Source organism: Setaria italica, chromosome VII (assembly GCF_000263155.2).
Source record: "Setaria italica strain Yugu1 chromosome VII, Setaria_italica_v2.0, whole genome shotgun sequence".
NCBI lineage: Eukaryota > Viridiplantae > Streptophyta > Magnoliopsida > Poales > Poaceae > Setaria > Setaria italica.
The window spans coordinates 27349031-27364484 of NC_028456.1; the positions used below are offsets into that span (position 1 = coordinate 27349031).

The 15454-nt window shown below is 49.1% G+C and overlaps 1 pseudogene; it reads right to left on the minus strand.

Annotated features, from left to right (window-relative positions):
- Positions 1-5334: 5334 nt before the first annotated feature.
- Positions 5335-7252, minus strand: LOC101764533 (annotated as a pseudogene).
- Positions 7253-15454: the final 8202 nt, after the last annotated feature.

The window sequence follows — 15454 nt, forward strand, 5'->3', positions numbered from 1 at the left end:
GATCCGCTGCTACAAGAGGTTCGACGCCACCTTCCAGGGTGTCCAGGAGAACAACAATAAGTTCGTCTCGGCTGTGACAACTTTCTCCTACGACATCAACACTAATTGGTACTCTGACACCAGCACGATAGATCATGTCGCCGGTGATCTTGAGAAGCTCTCTGTGAGGGATAGGTACCATGGAGGCTATCACGTCCACACTGCAAGTGGCGCAGGTATGGAGATTGATCAGATTGGTCATAGTTTTGTTCATACCACAAATAAAGATCTCATCTTAAACAATATTCTTTATGTTCCTAAGGCAAACAAAAGCTGGGTTTTTGTTCATCATTTTGCTTTCGATAATCAAGCCTTCTTTGAATTTCACCCTGATTATTTTCTTATCAAGGATCGGGCAATGAAGAAAACGCTCCTTAGAGGTAGACACGAGGGCGGTCTCTATCCTTTGAAGTCATTTCCAAATAAGCAAGCATATGGTGTCACCAAGGCTTCATCAGCTCGGTGGCACAATCGTCTTGGCCACCTGTCGTCGTTAGTCGTCCAGCACGTTCTTAGCAAGAACGAGCTTTCATTTTTTCATGAGTCGAATAGAGAGTTGATCTGTGATGCATGCCAACTAGGCAAAAGTCATCAATTACCATATTTTAGATCTCTCAGCATGTCAAGTAGTCCTTTGGAACTTGAGTTTTTAGATGTTTGGGGTCTGCTCCCACATCGGTTGGAAGATATGATTATTACATGAGTTTCATTGATGATTATAGCAAGTTTATTTGGATCTACTTTATTCACCATAATCTGAAGTTTTTCAGCGTTTTCATGAATTTTAAAGTCTTGTTGAACGTTTATTTGATAAGAAAATTAAAGCTATGCAAACTGATTAGGGCGAGTATCAAAAGCTAAATTTTTTTCCCAACACATTGGCATCTCACATTATCTTGCCCTCACACTCATCAACAAAATGGCTCTGCTGAGCGCAAACACTGCCATACTGTTGAAGTTGGGCTCTCTTTACTTGCACACGCCTCCATGCCTCTCAAGTTTTGGGATGAGGCTTTTCTTACTGCCACTTGATCAATTGACTACCTAGTCAAGTCATTGATAATGAAACCCCTCTTAAGCATATCTTTCGTCAAACACCTGAGTACTCTCTCCTTCGTACTTTTGGGTGCGCCTGTTGGCCAAATTTGCGGCCTTATAATTCACACAAGTTACAATTATGCTCTAAGCACTGCGTGTTCCTTAGTTACAGCAATATGCATAAAGGCTATAAGTGCCTAGACGTGGAAGAAGGATGGGCTTACATCTCTCGTGATGTCATATTTGATGAGAACATCTATCCCTTTGCAAGTCTTCATCCAAACGTAGGAGCACGCTTACGCTTCGAAATCATCCTACCATACTCTTTGCAAAATTCAGTTAGCCGTGGCGACAATTCTCATGATCCTTCTAATCTTTGTCCTTCACCTGATAATGCTACTGATGTGCTTTCTCCTACAAATGATCCTATAATTTTTTTCTCCAAGTGCAGATGAAAATTTGGTGTCAAATACGTCTGATTTCATGCAGTTCTCTGGTGTGGAAGGAGCAAATCTCGGTGGCTTCGATCCAAGGCTGATTCACCTGCGGCGCCAGCACCTGAATCTGCCTCGGCTACGCCCCTTGCTCCCCATCTACGTCCGTGGGTGCGTCCTTGGCCTTTCCCTTGGCTCCACGTGGTGCATTGCCCACCGCTCGCTCGGGCGTAGCTGGCCACGCCCCGCCTGACGCTGTCGCGTGTCCGACAGTGCCGTCGCTGTCCACCCCGGGTGTCTCCTCTACGGTGCCGAGGATGAGAGGGAGCGAATCCTCCTCGGATCAGGCGCCTGGATCACCTGCGCCGCCCGAATCCTCTACGCCCAGTGATCCTGCTGTTGATGCTGCCGCTGTCTGGTAACTTGTCTTCAACAAGGTATATGCAAACCTAAGACCTACATAGATGACACTGTTCGATGGGCAAACTTGGCCAGCACTGATGAACCTTCTAGTGTTCAAGCTGCTCTTCAAGATACTCGATGGAAGCATGCTCTGGACATGGAATTTTCATCTCTAATGCACAACAAGACATGCGATTGGTACCTCCTCAGAAGGGCAAGAATGTGATTGGTTGCAAATGGGTGTATAAGGTAAAAAGGAAAGCAGATGGTTCAATTGACAAGTATAAGGCTCGGTTAGTTGCAAAGGGCTTTAAGCAGCGCTATGGCATTGACTATGAGGACACTTTCAGTTCTATGGTTAAAGCAGCTAATACGCTTGGTGTTATCTCTTGCAGTATCTAAGGGATGGAGTCTGCGACAATTGGATGTGCAAAATTCTTTCTTGCATGGGATACTTGAGGAAGAAGTGTTCATGCACCAGCCCCCGGGATATGAAGACAAGATAACACCTCATTACCTGTGCAAGCTGGACAAAGCACTCTATGGCTTGAAGCAAGCTCCACGTGCATCGTACTCCAGGCTAAGCAAGAAGTTGTTAGAGCTCGGGTTCAAGTCCTCCAAGGCTGACACATCTTTGTTCTACTTTAGCAAAGGTGATTGCACTATGTTCATGTTAGGATATGTTCATGACATCATAGTAGCCAGCTCCTCTCAATAAGCAACAATTGCATTGCTGAAAGGATTGGAAAAGGAGTTTGCCTTGAAGGATCTAGGTGATTTGCATTATTTGCTAGGTATAGAGGTCAAGTGGTGCATTGCTACTGTCACAAGAAAGATATGCGACCGAGGTACTCCAGAGAGTTAACATGACCCTGTGCAAACCAACAGAAACACCCTCGGCTGTTTCTGAAAAGCGAAGTGTTTTTGATGGAGAAAAACTTGGACCAGCTGACTCTACCCAATATTGAAGCATTGTTGGAGCTCTTCAATACCTTACCCTTGCACGTCCTGACATCTCATTTGCTGCCAACAAAGTCTGTCAGTTCCTCCATTCCCCAACACCGGTTCATTGGGATGCAATTAAGAGGATACTTCAGTATGTGAAGGGTACGCTGAGTCATGGATTGAAGATTAGTAAGAGTACTTCAACAATGATAAGTGCGTTTCTGATGCAGAATGGGCAGGATGCCCTGATGATCGACGATCAACGGGTGGGTTTGCAGTTTTTCTTGGGTCTAATTTAATTTCATGGTGCGCAAGGAAGCAACCCACCGTTTCATGCTCCAACACTGAGGCAGAATACAAGGCATTGGCAAATGGCACTGCTGAAGTAATGTGGGTTCGCAAGTTGCTTGATGAATTGGGCGTATCACACCCTATTGCAGCTAGGCCATGGTGTGATAATATTGGCTCCAAGTATCTGTCTTCCAATCCGGTGTTTCATGCGCGTGCTAAGCATATTGAAATTGATTTCCATTTTGTGCGAGAACAAGTTGCTCAAAAATTGTTGGATGTCCGATTCATTCATACAGGAGATCAGCTAGCTGATGGCTTCACCAAACCATTGCCTCATCGAGAGTTGTTGAAGTTCATATACAATCTCAACTTGTTTTTGAAGTTGTGATTGTCGGGGGAGTGTTAAGATATCAGCTAGATATTAGTCAGATTGTTGTATGCGATAGATCTTCGTGTATTAGAGATAAGGTGTAGATATTTGTTGATTTCTTTGTGTACAAGCTTACTTCCTGTACAAGATGTATTGTGTGCCCGCCGGGAGCTTTTCCCAGCCTATATAACACGAAACCGTGATCTCTAGCGAGGCATCACGTTAAGCCATTCTCACACGCCGTGCCCAGGGCCCAGCAGCCGGTGGGATCTAAGCCTCCCGACGAATGCCGCGCTTCCAGCGAGCGCGCAGGATGGCGGCGGCAACTGCTGGCTTGCGCCGGACGGGCGGAGGGAGGCCCTGATCAGAACCAAGGGGCTATATGAAAATATAAGGAGTCTTTTTGTAAATAATTGGATCGCGATCAATGGCGATCCAAACTAGGGGATTAAATGAAATTAATAGGGTGTATTTTGCAAATAATCGGCTCGTGATAAGGGGACTTTTGCACAATTTTCGATCGGCGATCCGGTTCTCCGCCACGGCTAGCCGGAGCTCCGCCTCACGCCGGGCGGCCCTTCATTTCCTTGGGTGCCTGTCTCGCGGCAGCCCTAGCTTGCGGTCAAGCGGAGGTTTGTCGGTGTCCGGTCTGACAAAACCCCGCTTGTGGCTCGACGCCGCGCGCGGTTCAACGGAGCGGCGCGTATGGCGCCGATTGCCAGCGCGAAATCGCCGGCGGTGACGCAGTGGCTGTCCGCAGCCTCCTGCGAAGTGCAGTAAATTTCGGGCAGGCACCTTCCTCTTCTACGACGAGGAGGCCCGCCTCGTCCGTGTCCGCCTCGACGCCACCGCGCTTCGCTACGCGTGCCAGGACGTGGGTCTCCCGTGGCTGAGCGCCAGGCCGCCCACGGAGGCCAGCGGCTCCCGGCGACCCTGAGCCAGACCGTGAGGACGGCCCAGGACGTTGAGGATCCGCGGGGAGAAGGACTACGACGAGGAGGTGCTCTTCGTCGAGGGGATCGAGATCGCCGACCAGTCCAGCAGGTTCGTCAAGTTCGACGTGTTCGTGAACGCGTCGCGGAGCGGGGCCGGCGGCACGGCGGCGCAGTGCGCGGGGAGCGTGGCGCTGACGCCGAACGTGGTCCGGCCCAGCAAGGACGGATGGATCCGTGAAGACCGCGGCGAGGTTCGGCATCTGCGACCTGCTGGACGACATCGGCGCCGACGGGGACAAGACCGTCGTCGTATCGCTCGTGCCGAGGTGCGCCGGGGACATGGTCACCGTCGGTGGCGTCAGGATCACGTATGTTAGGTGAGGCTCTCCTCCTTCCTACGACAAGTATGTGCAAGCGAGACCTGCTCTACGACTACGAACTATCTGAGCTGTGTTCGTGCCACTATAATTATATTTATATGCGGGCTAATGCGAGGGTAATGATTAAACAAGAGCAAAGAGCATTGATATGTACAACACTACAGTAGCAAGTTACCAGCCATATAGAACAGGGAGCGCCATATGACGCTGTATGGTAGTACTAGCATACTAGCTACGGGCATGAAACAAATACGGCCGTCGGCCACCGGAAGGTGTCTGGTTCAGAATATGCTTGCTGATCATACACAAACAGATCATACATGTAGGTGCAAAGTGTCATTCTGATTGCACAAAAGTTGGCACGGAGACAGTGGCATACTGAACCGGCAGTCAATATATAAAAGACACTGGTAACGACGGAGCTCTAGAAATATTTCGATCCATCCCATCCTCCAATATTCGCATTTGAAAGACTGGCATACAGCGAAAATAGCAGCAAGTACAATTGTCTCGTCCAAACAAAATAACTAGAACAGGCTGAGGACGCAGGATATGCGCATTACACTGAGAACTAGTTCAAGCGACCATACTGATAAGCTCATAAGCACTAGGTTGGGTGAATATATGCGACCATACTGAAAAGCACTAGGTTGGGTGAATATATGCCATGCTAGGAGAGGTAGTAGCTATAACTAGTTCGGTCTGTCTGACCACTCGACCCGGAGGATAAGGTTATCATAACCATACCCATTGAGCTTGCTGATAGCCTTCTCACCATCCTCTCTGCGAACGAAGTTGACAAAGCCAAACCCCCCGCTTGATCGAGTCCACTTATCCCTCGCGACGAAGGCACGGGTAACAGGGCCAAACGTGCGGAACAGCTCGAGGAGGTCGGCCTCATGGGTGTCCTCTGACAGGTTGTTCACACGGATGGAGTTCTCATCATTCCTCCTCATCATACTTGCTCTCCGCGTATCAGCACCTTCTTTCTTGTTTGGAGGAACATACGCTCGCTCACCAGGTGGTGCTGCACGGCCGTCGGCACTAGGGGGCGTGTCGACAAAACCTCCTGCCTGTGGAGCAAGGTCTTTGTAGGGGCACTTTGAGGTCCAGTGGTCACCCTTTTTCTTACAGATTCTGCAAAGCATGAGAAGGGCACCGCCTCTCATACTTTCCATAGACAGTGGATCACCAGGAGTAGATGGTTCCTCAGCTTGCTTCCCTACAATTGAATTAACTGTTAGCAAACAAAGGCAAAAGGATAACAAGATTACAGCAGAACCAGCAAGTTTTGAGGCTTCAGAACCAGAAAAAAGAATGTATGTAACAAGAGAAACTGTCATTTGCTCTAAGAAGATTAAAGTCATAGTATTAGAAGAACGTTAACAATGGCTGAACGATAGATTTCTATATCCACAACACAAGATGTACACTACAAAGCTGACAGATCATTTGGCGAGTAAGGTTTTGATCAAAAAGTTAACACTACAAAGCAGTCATGCTAGATTTAATATGCTTGCATTCAGGTTTCAGGAGGATGTAATCCTAATGTGGAATGAGATCACCTGCAGAATTCGAGTATTTGATATGAAACGGAACAATCTGTCTACAAATTTAAGAAAGGGTGTAGAGCTGGCCTCCTTCCTTTAATACACTAAAATTAGCAGTCAACAGCAGATAGAATTATTATCTAGACATTATACAGAAGAGTCAATAGGAAAATGCAGAATGGTAATTTTGGGTGTTTGGTAACACTAACGCAAGAAGCGATTGGAATGGGATAAAGGCATGCCAATTCCATGGTAGGTGGTACGAAAGTATAAAAATACAGTATAATCTGTGCACACCACACGTCCATAATTGACATCAATACGATTACTCGATTAGCACTGCGATGGAAATGGTCGACACACATTATGATTAATCATGGTTAACAGATGAATCGATCAACGCGGAGCAGATCTAGGGTGGGAGAAACGCATGGGGGGATAACAGGAGAGCCAATACCTGGGGCAAGTGGGCGCTCGAGGAGGACCTCTTCGGTGGAGACCATGGTGAGGCGCGAGCCGGCGTCGTCCCTCTTGACGGCGTCGCCGAACTTGGTCCACGCGCGGCGCTCGACGGCGCTCCTGGAGAGGCGCGTGCGCGCGAGGCTGCGGGTGCGGGTGGTGGTGGTGACCTTGACCTTGTTGCCCTCATCGTCGAAGCGGTACTCGATCACCTTTTGGAGGCCGGCCGCGTCGGGCCCGAGGATGACCCGCGGCGGGAGGAGGAGGCCGAGGTCGCCGTCGTGTCCGCGATGTCGCCCCACCGGAACTTGTGCTGCTGCTGCGTCGCCACCGCCGTCGCCATGGCTCTCTCCCGCTCGCTGCGTGCGTGCGTTAGGGCTTTGGGGGTGCGGCGCTGCGGAGAGGCCAGAGGGTGAGAGAGCTTCTTCGGTTCGGCTGCGGCTTCAGATTGGTTTTCCGGACCGTAAGGCGGTATCGAGAACATGGCCTATATAACTCGTGGGCTGGTACAGGTGGGCTTTTTCAACAAACCGAAACATAATTGGGCTGCAGTAGGTCCATTAGGCCCAGTGTTAAAATGCAACAGTTTGTATCTATCTTCTCAATCTACCACCATCACTGGTCCTCAAAAAAAAAAAATCTACCACCACCACTTGGGTGCACTTTTATTTCTACCATTAGCCTGTATCAACGACATGATGGGCCAGACCCCACGTGTCATTCACTAGCTTTGTGGTACAGATAAAAGTATAGAACGCGCCCATCAAGTGATATTATGGATGATAATCCCCATTTTCTCCTAAAGTTCGTGATCCGGTCTGCGACCAATGACACTATGACAACATTCCAAATCTCCAAGCAAAGAGAAACACTGCACCGAGACAGAAAAAAGGATGAAAGGAAGCAGCTCGAAGCATTTATGCGTACTCGTTATACTGATGATCGTTACATGGAGCAGTCTACGGATCTTCGAAGGGGCCGGGGCACGTTGCACTTGCACGGTAGGCGGTCGGTAGCATCGATCAGCCGACAAACGGTTGACATGAGAATAGGACGGGCGATCGCTTTCATTCAGTCGATTGATCCGGCCTAGAAATTTTAGGCTAAAATGCAGCTTGTGCCGGGTCAGTCAGGTAGAGCCAGACGCCTACGCTGTCTGGAGCAATTTGACTGTTTAGTCTTTTAATGAAAATTTGGTTCACATCGATATGATCAGCGGGTGTCGCCGTACAAATCAGTTGACAGTCACCAAGTCGCCAGCCAATAGTTTGCCGAGGTTTCCGACGTGACACGATTCTTCCTGTCCCTCTTAGGCCTTAGATTAGCCCTAGCTCTTTACCCGACTTCTCTCTCAGCTCGGGCGTCAAGCTAAGCAGGCACCAAAGCACACGGTGCCGACTGCCGGCCGAGACTGCAGGTACGGTGGTGCTGGGATTTCCACTCCAAAGGCGCCAGCCTTTTCGCCCCGACCTCGACGGCCGATCGCGTCGCGTGCATGGCCTGGGTCCCGAGCGCAGGCAAAGGGTGTTGGAGTGAGAGGGAAATGCACAGGGAAAAGGGAAGATGGAAGACACGGGGCACCATGATGGCGGAGCGATCAGTGGCCCGTACGTGCAAGCGCACTGCCGGTCGCATTTGCATGGGGATGGTGGGACAAGTGACCGCCACCCCTTGGCATCTCGCTCGTAGAGTCGTAGTTGTATTGGCGGTGTCACTCGTGTCGTGCTAGGCAAATGATGTGCCCCATCCATTCCATGCTTCCGCGCTCGCCCGTGCGATACAACCCCGCTGCCCACCACCATCACCGGGCGACACCGCACGTCCGCACGTACGGCGCTCGAGCGGGCCGCACGGCGTGGTGGGCGGGCCAGCCTTTCAGCTAGGGGACGCTGGCCCACGCCCACGCGAACGGAATGGACGCGCGGCCTCCCGCACGCTGCTGGGCCACGGACACACACGCAATGATGGCGCGTCGTGCGGCCTAGTTCAGCACTTGTCTCCTCTATGGCTCTATTTCTCGCTCCATCTGTTTTTTTTTCGCTCGCATCCTGCTGGCCATGTGGCCAATATCTCCCGTCTGGCCATCTGGGTGGACCGGTAGAGATGCTGCCATTGGTGGTGCGTAGCCGTGCGCTGCTCTGCCGGCGTCCGTGCACCAACGTGCACGCGTGGCCCGAATATTTACTCGCACCTTGTCCTGTTTCTGCAGGCTGCCGCCGTGCGTGAGACCAGATCGCTCTTATACGTCTGGCATGAACAGTTCACGATTTGGAAAGATCCTTATGTAGAGAGTGACAGCGGAGCGGCGTAGCTACGAGGGATGGTATGAATGTGCAACGTCCATGGCTCTCTGGGCGAGCATGTTGTCCGATGGTGCGATTGGTGATCTACATTGGCTTCTGAAAATGTGTGTGACGTCCCTGTTTTGACCTGCCTGATAATGATGTGCACTGCTATTCGGCTCGACGATTCTTTTCAAATCAAAGACGATACTGATCAACGCTCTTCGTTTGTTTCATTCTTCTAAACTGGAGTATTGAGGCAGGTTCATCCTCAGGATCGACATGGCCCCAACATTTGCTTGCCTGGCCTTGCCCTGCTTTGTCCGGCCTGCCGCCGTATGTATGTCAGACCAGATTGCATTTATACACCTGAAAGGATTCTACTGTGCTTTTACATGAACATGTCCGAAGATAACCTTGCATGGTTCCGGAAGAGAGGGTCGGCAAACCAACCAATTCAAATGGTCCACCCGTATTTTAGTGGAATATACACTTGTACACGAAAGATGTAATGCTACTGTCTCAGTGCTCTCTCTGTTCGAAATGCATGGGTCTCTGCTCAAGCAAACTTTACTTGTTTCACCTTTTCTTTTATTGAAAGGATGGCACTATGCTAGCCGCCATTGCACTAACGGTCAGTATATGAAGCTGTTCGTTACATACGTATATCCACGCACCACGGGCTAACCCACATTAATTGAGTAAAACCACGTCTGCAAAATCACACAAATAAAAGATACATGGGCAGTTCTTAAGCTTGTTCTATTGTACCACATAGATCCACAAAAATCAAAATCAAATTCTAGCACAATCCCTATTACCCTTTTTTTGTGACACAATGATGCTCTACTACTTGACCTCCATGTAGTAGTTTGGCCTGCACAAAACGATGAGGACCTGCTAGTTGATCAAAATAAGATTTTTGGATCTGTGGCGTTACTGATCATTTGCTATTTGTAAGAGGTGCACAGCAGAGTGCTGCCCAATGTTGGCAAGCAATGTAGCATCATCCAGATGCAGGCATGCAGCAGCAGTCCAAACGCGTTACACGTGCTCTGCCGTGTGCCATACTGTCCACAGCAAGTAATGATTGCCCAAACTATTTCCATGCAAACACATTCGGCATTGTCCACTGCTCGTGTCCCCGAAAAAACCTTTTTTGTTTTTTTTGCTCCTGTTACTAGTATTGCTTTTTTTTCTGTTACTAGTATTGCTTTTTTTTTTCTGATGATTTTCTTCAGCTATTGTTAGCTTGCCTTCTTTCACCCAAAAACACCACGGTCCATTTACTACTATATATACTCAGGTGCTATCACATTGAATGTTTAATCATATTGAATGTTTAGATACTAATTAGAAATATTAAATATAAACTAATTACAAAACTAATTGCATAGATAGAGGCTAATTCGCGAGACGAATCTATTAAGCCTAATTAATTCATGATTAGCACATATTTACTGTAGCATCACATTGTCAAATCACGAAGTAATTAGGCTTAATAAATTCGTCTCGTGAATTGGCCTCCATCTGTGCAATTGGTTTTATAATTACCTCATGTTTAGTCTTCCTAATTAGTATCTAAATATTCGATGTGACAAGACTAAATTGATGTGACAAGACTAAATTTTAGTCCGTGGGATATAATTTATATGAGTTCGCTAGCAATGCGAAGAAATCAGTCATGGCACCTACTACGTAACATAGCCTCGTCAACTCAGAAAGAGTAAAAACACGTGCCCAGGAGAAATCGCTCCAGGGAAAGGGGACGCGTGTGCGTGGAAGTTGGCGAAAAATGGCAGGGACACAGAGTGATGGTGCAACTCCCGGCCCTGATACACTCGGATTCTGCTGGAAACATAAATGAATGGTGGCGCAGTATGCTGAAAGATATCAAAGGCAACAAGAGAAGATCGGTGGCTGCCGTTCTCACGTACACATTATGGCATATCCGGAAGGAAAGAAATAGGAGGATTTTCGAAAATACAAAGCTGAGGCCCGATCAAATATTCTGTCTGATCCAAAGTGACATCTCCGTTCGGAGGAAGGCCTGTGGTACTCCGTTCATCCGAGAGGAACTGACTGCTCTTTAGTCTCATGATGTAGGTTTATTTTAGTTTGAGTTCGTTGAGTTCGTAATTTCGAAAATGCAATCGTCATGGAAGTTTACTTGCAACTCTATTTCCTTCTTAAATGAAAGAAAGTGCTCCTGCAATTTGTTCGCAAAAAAAAAACAGAGTGATGGTGTGCATTTTCTGGCAAAATAGTGTGGCAATCATTCATTCTGGCCGGCCGCAAAAGGTCCCGCATAGCACTGTGCTAAGGTCAAACCAAACATTCTTATTTTCCATTAAATGCCTCACGCATGCCCTTGGCGCGCTGCTTGGCACATCGATCGCTAAGCTATGATCCTGCTAGCGCGAACGACGGTGCTGCACATGCACACACCAACAAGGCGATCATTGCCACTGCCACGTCTGCATCGTTTCTGGTTCTGGCGATCTACCATTGCCCAGTCTTTTACTACTAGCTGCGTACTCCCGTTGCCTTTCATCGGTTTGATGTTTCCAAGTTGCGAGAAGGATCGTAAATGTGCATGTCTCTGCTCGTGCCTCGTTTCTAGTAGGTATGGTGAAGAACGGATCAGTGATAAAAAAAATGTTCCATAGAAACGGTTAACGTTGAATTTTCCCATACGCCGATAAGCTAGCGCACGTCGCGCCATGCCGCCATTGCTTCACAGTTGCTCGCACGACCATCTCCTGATTCCTGAATGCCGTTGCATCTCTTTTAAATCCACCTACTGTCCTCCAATTTTCTGCATCAAGATCGCACGGCCTGTGAGGCCTCAAAGTTCGCGTCCAGATAACAGTTACCGCGTCGGTCCTCGACTGCACGTACGCGCCTGGCGGCCTGGCCATGGGCATCACCTCCGGGTTTCGGGCTCAGGGGCGCAGTCGTTGACAGTTGCCACAGTAGTGGACATCGTGATCGAATTGCTAATCCACGAACATGGTCTTGTTGTCCCCCCTGCTGTTCAACCGGAGCTACCAGTCCATCACCCAACGCGCGCTGTCGGCAACGTGCGTGTACGTACGTTTATAATACAGAGTGCGCGTACACGGTACACGTGACGTATAGGTCTGGGCGGCCGGGTGACGTAGACAGTACAATGCACTGCGTGAGGGTTGCTCTGCTGAAATCTCATACTACGCGACGCGAATGGCATGCAGGGCATTTCTTCTTTCCTGAATAAGCCCACAGGGAGAACTGGCAACAGGGGTGCTGTGGCCTGTGGCTGGATCAGAGTATCAGACCGCGATCGATCTACGGATGATGCAGGAGATGCGGTGTACGTTTTTCCTCGAAATGCGTGCTAACATGAGTACTCTAGAACGGAGAGTGGGCTTGGAATCGTACTCTCTTCATGGTGAATGCGGCGCATGCAGGCAAGCGCGATACTGTTCGTTTGCGCATGGCACTGCACCGAATCACAAGCTCCTTCTTCCTCTCGCTACAAACGGAAGCCAGCGGTAGGCACTGCAAAATTCTCTCGTCCTGACGAGCACGGCATCATAAGGCATTAGGCTAGCTAGGATACCATACGCGGGCGCACAAGCCCCAGAGGCCCGGACGATAGGCGAGGGGAAGGGTCGTCGCTTGCTGCCCTTGCACACTGTCGCCGCCGCGGTCGAGGCTCGATCTGCCTGCACCGCGGGCGCTGCACTGGACGACATGCCTATGCACTGTGGCCCTATACCGCCAGCGTACTGCTCCATATCCATATTGTATTCCATAACAAGACAGGTAAAGCTCTGCGCTAGTTGGGTATCCCAGCGCCGTGTGTACCTCGCGCCTGTTGCACAAGGAGTAAAGAGCGAGCCCACAGTAGCCGCAGCACCTGCTGGCTGTGTCTCGAAGCGTGTACGCGCCCCGCGTCATAGACTAGAGGAGAGAGAGGTTGTATAGAAATTTTTATTCCATGGTAAGTTTGGTAACGAGTCGTTACACTAGCAGTAACGTATAGAATCGCCCTCCATACATACCCGTAGGGCCATAGGCCATAGGATCAGGTTCCTACCGCGCATTGGAGGTGCTCTATCCGGCCAAAGTTCAGAGTCCTCGCAGCTATGCATGCACAAGCTTCTTCCTCTCTGGCCCTCAAAAAGAAAAGCTTCTTTCCTCTCTGCTACGTGTGGAAGCCGGGTCTTGGACGCTGCAAAATTCCCTACTACAGACACGACGGCGGCATCAGGCACGTACCCGGTGCTGCCAGCATCATCCGCTACCTATGCGGTATGCCGCCGCGGAAGGCCAGGACGGCAAGGCTCCACCATGCAGGTCGCCGCTGCCCGGCGCGCTCTGTGCACAGGGCCAGCGGCCAGTAGATGCCATGCCTATCCACTGCTGTAAGAACAAGGCAAGCAAGCTCTGCCGCGTACGACGGCACGGCGCGCCTGTTGCACAGGGAGTAATAGGCGGTAGACCGCCGAGCTGGCTCCCGTAACTCTCCCGGAAAGACGTGACATTACGCTGCACTGTACGCCTGCCTTCACTGCTACAGAACTCATATTAGTACCGGTTGGTAGGGTGCATATCTCCTGAAAAACGATCCGTGATTAATCAGTCGAGATAAAAGGAGAGATCTTTTGTCCCGAGTCCCTCAACCGGGATATAAGACCCCCTTTTAATCCCGGTTGGTAAAACGGTCGCCACGCCAGGGTCTGCCTCCCGCCCCTTTATCCCAGGGGTCTGTGGGAGGCCCCCCACACGCGCAAGTCACAAGTTACGCGATTTTTCACATGAAATATGCGTGTGCGCGGTCCGTGAGATTTGCACCCATGACCTCAAGTCTCGCGCGTAGCTTCCTTACCATCTCACCTACACACCACATCTGCCTATATAGGGGATGCTATCCTTTTGTATTAACTCATGGAGGACCCTTTAATTCGGGTTGGTAACACCAACGGGATTAAAGACTACCAACCGGGATAAAAAGGTTCGAGGGATTTAGTCCTTTCCCAGCCACACATGGGGGACCCTTTTTATCCTGGTTGGAAACACCAACCAAGATAAAAAGGGTTCGAGGGCTTTATTCGTTTTCCAGCCACCCGTGGGGGATCCTTTTATCCCGGTTGGAGTTTCCAACCGGGACTAAAGGACCCCATTTTATCCCGGTTGCTTTAGTCCCGGGTGGTAATACCAACCGGGACTAAAGGGTGAACTTTTAGTCCCTGTTGATCTTACCAACCCGGATTAAAGGGTCCCCACGTGTGTCTGAATTTTTCAACCGGGACTAAAGGATCCCCACGAGTGGTTGATTTTTGAACCGGGACTCCCCTTTAGTCCCGATTGCAAATACCAACTGGGAGTAAGGCCTGGTTTGGTTCGGTTGCTTATTTTTAAGCAACTGTCACATCGAATGTTTAGATACTAATTAGGAGTATTAAACGTAGACTATTTATAAAATCCATTACATAAGCGGAGGCTAAACGGCGAGACGAATCTATTAAACCTAATTAGTCCATGATTTGACAATGTGTTGCTACAGTAAACATTTGCTAATGATGGATTAATTAGGCTTAATAGGTTCGTCTCGCCGTTTAGCTTCCACTTATGTAATGAATTTTGTAAATAGCCTACGTTTAATACTTCTAATTAGTATCTCAACATTCGATGTGACACTTGCTAAAAATAAGCAAAGGGAACCTTCTTTTGATGTGATGGGGAATCTTCTTTTTGCATAGTGTAAAAGTTGGAAGTTGGGAGTGAAGTATATAAGGCCCAAGTCGCTCCTTCTCACCTCCTGTGCGCTCGCGTACGTAGCTACTCCTATCCTAGGTACGTAGCGTAGCCCGGGCGTCGCACGCGGCACGACGACCTAGCTACTGACCTAGTTCGATCGGTACCTGCCGTTCCGGCTTGGCACGTCGTGTTACACGCCGCCCGAGCGTAACATGTGCTTTGCTTATTTTTTGCAGGTGTCACATCAAATGTTTAGATACTAATTAGGAGTATTAAACGTAGATTATTTACAAAATTCATTACATAAGTGGAAGCTAAACGGCGAGACGAACCTATTAAGCCTAATTAATCCATCATTAGCAAATGTTTACTGTAGCAACACATTGTCAAATCATGGACTAATTAGGCTTAATAGATTCATCTCGCCGTTTAGCCTCCACTTATGTAATGAGTTTTGTAAATAATCTACGTTTAATACTCCTAATTAGTATCTAAACATTCGATGTGATAGGTGCTAAAAATAAGCAACCGGCACCAGGCTTGTGAGAGTTCGGGGCAGCGGATGGCGGATCCGGCGACCGGCG